This window comes from Heptranchias perlo, unplaced genomic scaffold (assembly GCF_035084215.1).
Source record: "Heptranchias perlo isolate sHepPer1 unplaced genomic scaffold, sHepPer1.hap1 HAP1_SCAFFOLD_66, whole genome shotgun sequence".
In the NCBI taxonomy this organism is placed as follows: domain Eukaryota; kingdom Metazoa; phylum Chordata; class Chondrichthyes; order Hexanchiformes; family Hexanchidae; genus Heptranchias; species Heptranchias perlo.
Genome location: NW_027139688.1, coordinates 2,687,077 through 2,692,670, shown reverse-complemented (window position 1 = coordinate 2,692,670; position 5,594 = coordinate 2,687,077).

Here is a 5,594-nt window from a genome sequence, read left to right as displayed (position 1 = left end):
AAAGTAGAGAAGATTTGCTACAGTTGTACAGGGCATTGGTGAGACCACATCTGGAATACTGTGTGCAGTTTTGGTCTACGTTTTCAAGAAAGGACATAATTGCTTTGGAGGCGTTTCAGAGAATGTTCTCTCAACTGATTCCTGGAATGAAGTGGTTTTCCTGTGAGGAAAGATTGGACAAGTTGGGCCTGTATATACTGGAGATCAGAAGAATTGGTGGTGATCTTGTTGAAACATATACGATCCTGAGGAGACTAGATGGGGTAGATGCTGAGAGGATGTTTCCCCTTGTGAGAGAGACGAGAACTAGGAACCACAGTTTCAAAATAAGGGGTCTCCCATTTATAGAATCATAGAATCATAGAAGTTTTCAACATGGAAACAGGCCCTTCGGCCCAACATGTCCATATCGCCCAGTTTATACCACTAAGCTAGTCCCAATTGCCTGCACTTGGCCCATATCCCTCTATACCCATCTTACCCATGTAACTGTCCAAATGCTTTTTAAAAGACAAAATTGTACCCGCCTCTAGTACTGCCTCTGGCAGCTCGTTCCAGACACTCACCACCCTTTGAGTGAAAAAATTGCCCCTCTGGACCCTTTCTTATCTCTCCCCTAAGACGGAGATGAGGAGATTTTTTTTTTCTGAGAGGGTCGTGAGTCTGTCTTGCCCAGAGAACGGTGGAGGCAGGGTCATTGACTATTTTTAAGGCTGAGTTCGATAGATTCCTGATTAACAAAAGAGTCAAAGGTTATAGTAGGTAGACTGGAAATTAGGGTTGAGGTCGCAATCGGATCAGACATGATCTTATCAAATGGCAGAGCAGGCTCGTGGGGCCGAATGACCTACTCCTGCTCTTAATTCGTATGTTCGTATGTTCACAAGCTTCTCTCTCGCTTTATGTGCTCCACTCAGCCGCTTCTCCTGCTCATCATATAGTCCTCTCAGCCGCTTCTCCTGCTCTTTATGTGCTCCTCTCAGCCGCTTCTCCCGCTCTTTATGTGCTCCTCTCAGCCGCTTCTCCTGCTCTTTATGTGCTTCTCTCAGCTCCTTCTCCTGCTCTTTATGTGCTTCTCTCAGCCGCTTCTCCTGCTCTTTATGTGCTCCTCTCAGCCGCTTCTCCCGCCCTTTATGTGCTCCTCTCAGCCGCTTCTCCTGCTCTTTATGTGCTTCTCTCAGCTCCTTCTCCTGCTCTTTATTTGCTTCTCTCAGCTCCTTCTCCTGCTCTTTATGTGGTCCTCTCAGCCCCTTCTCCTGCTCTTTATGTGCTCCTCTCAGCCGCTTCTCCCGCCCTTTATGTGCTCCTCTCAGCCGCTTCTCCTGCTCTTTTTGTGGTCCTCTCAGCCGCTTCTCCTGCTCTTTATGTGGTCCTCTCAGCCCCTTCTCCTGCTCTTTATGTGGTCCTCTCAGCCGCTTCTCCTGCTCTTTATGTGGTCCTCTCAGCCCCTTCTCCTGCTCTTTATGTGGTCCTCTCAGCCGCTTCTCCTGATCTTTATATGGTCCTCTCAGCCGCTTCTCCCGCCCTTTATGTGTTCCTCTCAGCCCCTTCTCCTGCTCTTTATGTGGTCCTTTCAGCCGCTTCTCCTGCCCTTTATGTGTTCCTCTCAGCCCCTTCTCCTGCTCTTAATGTGCTGCTCTCAGCCACTTCTCCTGTCCTTTATGTGCTGCTCTCAGCCGCTTCTCCTGCCCTTTATGTGTTCCTCTCAGCCCCTTCTCCTGTGCTTAATGTGCTGCTCTCATCCACTTCTCCTGTGCTTTATGTGCTGCTCTCAGCCCCTTCTCCTGCTCTTTATGTGGTCCTCTCAGCCCCTTCTCCCGCCCTTTATGTGGTCCTCTCAGCCGCTTCTCCTGCTCTTTATATGCTCCTCTCAGCCGTTTCTGCCGAGTAGAGACATTTTCTCTCCGTCTACCTTATCAAGCCCTTTCATTATCTTAAAGACTTCTGTCAAGTCACCCCTCAGTCTTCTCTTTTCAAGAGAAATGAACCCCAGCCTGTTACGCCTTTCCTGATAAGTATATCCTCTCAGTTCTGGTATCATCCTTGTGAAACTTATTTGCACCTTCGCCAATGCTCCTCGACCCGTTTTCAATATGGAGACCAGAACCGTTCACAGTACTTCAAGTGTGGTCTAACTAAGGCTCTATATAAGTTTAACTTCTGTGCTTTTCAATTCTACCCCTCTGCTGCAGATATTCAAAAGGAACACAAAGAAACTCTCCGCAAACTCCAGGAGACGATGATGGTCCACACTCTGCAGGGCAGCCAGACATTTCCCACGTCTGATCGATACACAGATTTAATTGTAGTTTCTTCTGCTACTAAGCTGACACTGGAGGAGCACGAACTGCTGGCCAGAGGCAAGGAACATGAGAGGTTACAACAGGACCAGATCAAGAAAGAGCTGGAGAAAATCAAAATTGATCAATTATTCAGAAGCAGTTTTGGCAAAAGTAGCCGATCTGGGACCTCGGTGGTGAGCGGTGTGGCGGGGATTGGGAAATCCACTATGGTGCAGAAGCTGGTCCATGATTGGGCCGCGGGGGAAATCTACCCTCAGTTTCAGTTTGTCTTTCATTTCAGATTCCGTGACCTGAACGTCATTGACGGTAGAACGAGCCTGAAAGCCATGGTACTGGATTCGTATCCTTATTTACACACGGAGCTGAAACACGTGTGGGAAGTGCCGGAGAACCTGCTCTTTATATTTGACGGCTTGGATGAATTCAAGGATACGATTGATTTCACAGATATCAAGCGAAACACAGAGGCTCAGTACCATTGCTTCGAAACGGACTGTATGTGTGAAGTGTCTGACATTGTGCGCTGTCTCATACAGCAGAAGCTGCTCCAAGGCTGCTCAGTGTTGGTCACCAGCCGGCCGACTGCATTAGAGTCACTGGATAAGGCAGAGGTCAATCTGTGGGCCGAAATCTTGGGCTTCCTGGCCGACGAAAGGAAGGATTACTTCAGGCGGTTCTTTGGGAATGAGAAGCTTGGAGACGAGGTGTTTAAATACGTGGAGGAGATCGATATCATGTACACCATGTGCTTCAATCCTTCCTACTGCGGGATCCTCTGCACCACATTGGAACCATTCTTTAAAGAACCAGGGGGAGTGCGACCCATTCCCAGAACCATCACCCAGTTGTTCTCAAATTATTTCTACAACATTTTCAAACGCCATGAACGCCATGATGTGGACAACCCCCGTGAGGTGTTGCTCCGGGCTGGCGAGTTGGCTTACGAGGGAGTGTCCAATAGGAACATAGTGTTCAACGGTGACCATTTCTACCGCCATCGCCTCGAACCATCCAAGTTTATTTCAGGGTTTATGAAGGAGATTCTGGAGCGAGATACTTCTGCCAAAAGCACCGTATACACGTTCCAGCACCTCACGATCCAAGAGTTCGTGGCCGCGCTCGCCCAGTACCTGACCCCGGTCCGCAGAAACCTATTGGAATACATGGACTTTGTCCATCGGAACAACGACGGCCGGTTTGAGATTTACGTTCGCTTTCTTGTTGGTCTCTGCTCAAAAGATGCAACGAGGCAACTGGAGGAGATCCTGGGCTCATTCGCTCACGAATCAAGTCGCCACGTGATAAAGTGGCTGAAGGGGAAGGTGGCGGCGGAGGTCAGAACGTCAACTCCCAAAGATAAACTCCTAAACATATTCTACTACGTGTTCGAATCACAAGATGCGGAACTGGCCCAAATTACAGGCAGATCTGTCGATATAATGGACTTCAGCCGTTTGACACTGAACCCCCTGGATTCTGCTGTCCTGTCCCATGTGATACAACACTCCGAGGATATACAAGAGCTCGTGCTGAACGGCTGCTGCCTTCACGCCGAAGGGATCAAAAGCCTTGTGTCGGCACTGCCCAGGGTGAAAGTTATCAGGTAGGTAGGCTTGCTTTTGTCAACTACAATCACAGCTAGCGGGAAAAAGAATCGACAGTTTAGTAGGTGACTTTAATTAGCTAAAGATGAGACTTGTCCGAGAGTATCGCATGTGGAAAAGAAAGGGAATGGCTTCCTCCAATGTTACTTTGCCTTATTTCTGGGCCAGTATGTTTCTAGTCTAACCAGGAAAGAGGCAGTGCTGCATCGAGTTCCAGGCAAATGAAGAACTTGCATTTATATAGCGCCATTCACACGCTTAGGGCTAATCAAGCTCTTTTTTAAAAACTGAAGTCACTGTTATAATGTAGGAACCGTGACGGGTTTTTTGGGCACAGCAATGTCCCACAAACAGCAATGAGGTGAACGGCCAAATGGTCCAGTTTTTTTAAATGTTGGTTGAGGGATAAATGTTGGTCAGGACAGCGGGAGAACTCCCCATCGAACAGTGCCCTCGGAATTTTTACATCCACCCAAGAGGGAAGACAGGACCTCGGTTCAATGTCTCTTCCGAAGGAGCTGACGCAGGCCAGATGGTCCGAATGGCCTCTTCCTGTGCTGTACGATTCTATGAGAGTGGAAGGCTACAAGAGTGGGTGGGTGTAACAATCAGATTAGATAAGGACAAACAAGGAATTGGGACTAAAACAAAGGATTAGTCAAAGTGGGCTAGCACTGGGCCCTGATGGTTTGTGTCCTGAAATGCTGAGCGGAATCAGAGAAGAATCAACGGGGGCTCTGACCTTCGATATGGGAGATGTGCCAGTGGGCTTGAGTGTTGGCAGTGTAGCATCTGTTCAAAAAATAAGAAATGGAGAAACCTGTCAACTATAGACCAGCCAGGCTAACGCCTGTAATGTGGATTCTTCTAGAGGTCATTATCAGAGATGAAATTAATATTCAACTGGAAACACATGGATTAATTAAAGCGTGAAATTGCAAAGGTCAAGGCATGTCTGATAAATTTAGTTTTGTTCTTCAAGGCAATAACGGAATGTATCAACAAACGAAATTTAAAAAAGCACTAGATAGGTTTTATATCCGAAGCTTGTTGGTAAAATCATAGAATCAAACCGCATAGAAGGAGGCCATTCGGCCCATCGTTCCTCTGCCACCTCTTTGAAAGAGTTATCCAATTAGTCTCACACCCCTGCTCTTTTCCCATAGCCCTGCAAATATCTCCATTACAAGTGTGCATCCAATTCCTTTTGAAGGATACAATTGAATCTGCTTCCACCACGCTTTCAGACAGTGAATAGCAACAGTCACATTGCATGAACAGGAATGTGTCCAGCATGGGCACGAAGTTGGTTGAAGGGCAGAAAATAAAGCGTAGACCTTAACGGATGTTTTTGGTGACGGAATGTAAACAGTGGTACCGGCAAGCGATCGGTGTTGAGGGCGTCAGTCTTCTCATACAGCCTGCAAGATAGGAAAAGGACAACCCAGAAATCGGAAATGTTTTAATGTCCAACAAAAGAAAAGCAGATCGTTGATCGTGTCAGTGTCGATTAATACACGGCGCAGATAAATGTCAAATATCAAGTAATGCAGAGAACTGTGAGGAGACACATTTTGGGAGGGAGAATAAAGAGTGAACGTTAAATGATTAATCTGTAAAAGGATTAGATTGACAGAGGCATTAACAGTTCAGATATACAAGTCGTTAAAGTGGGACACAGGTGGAT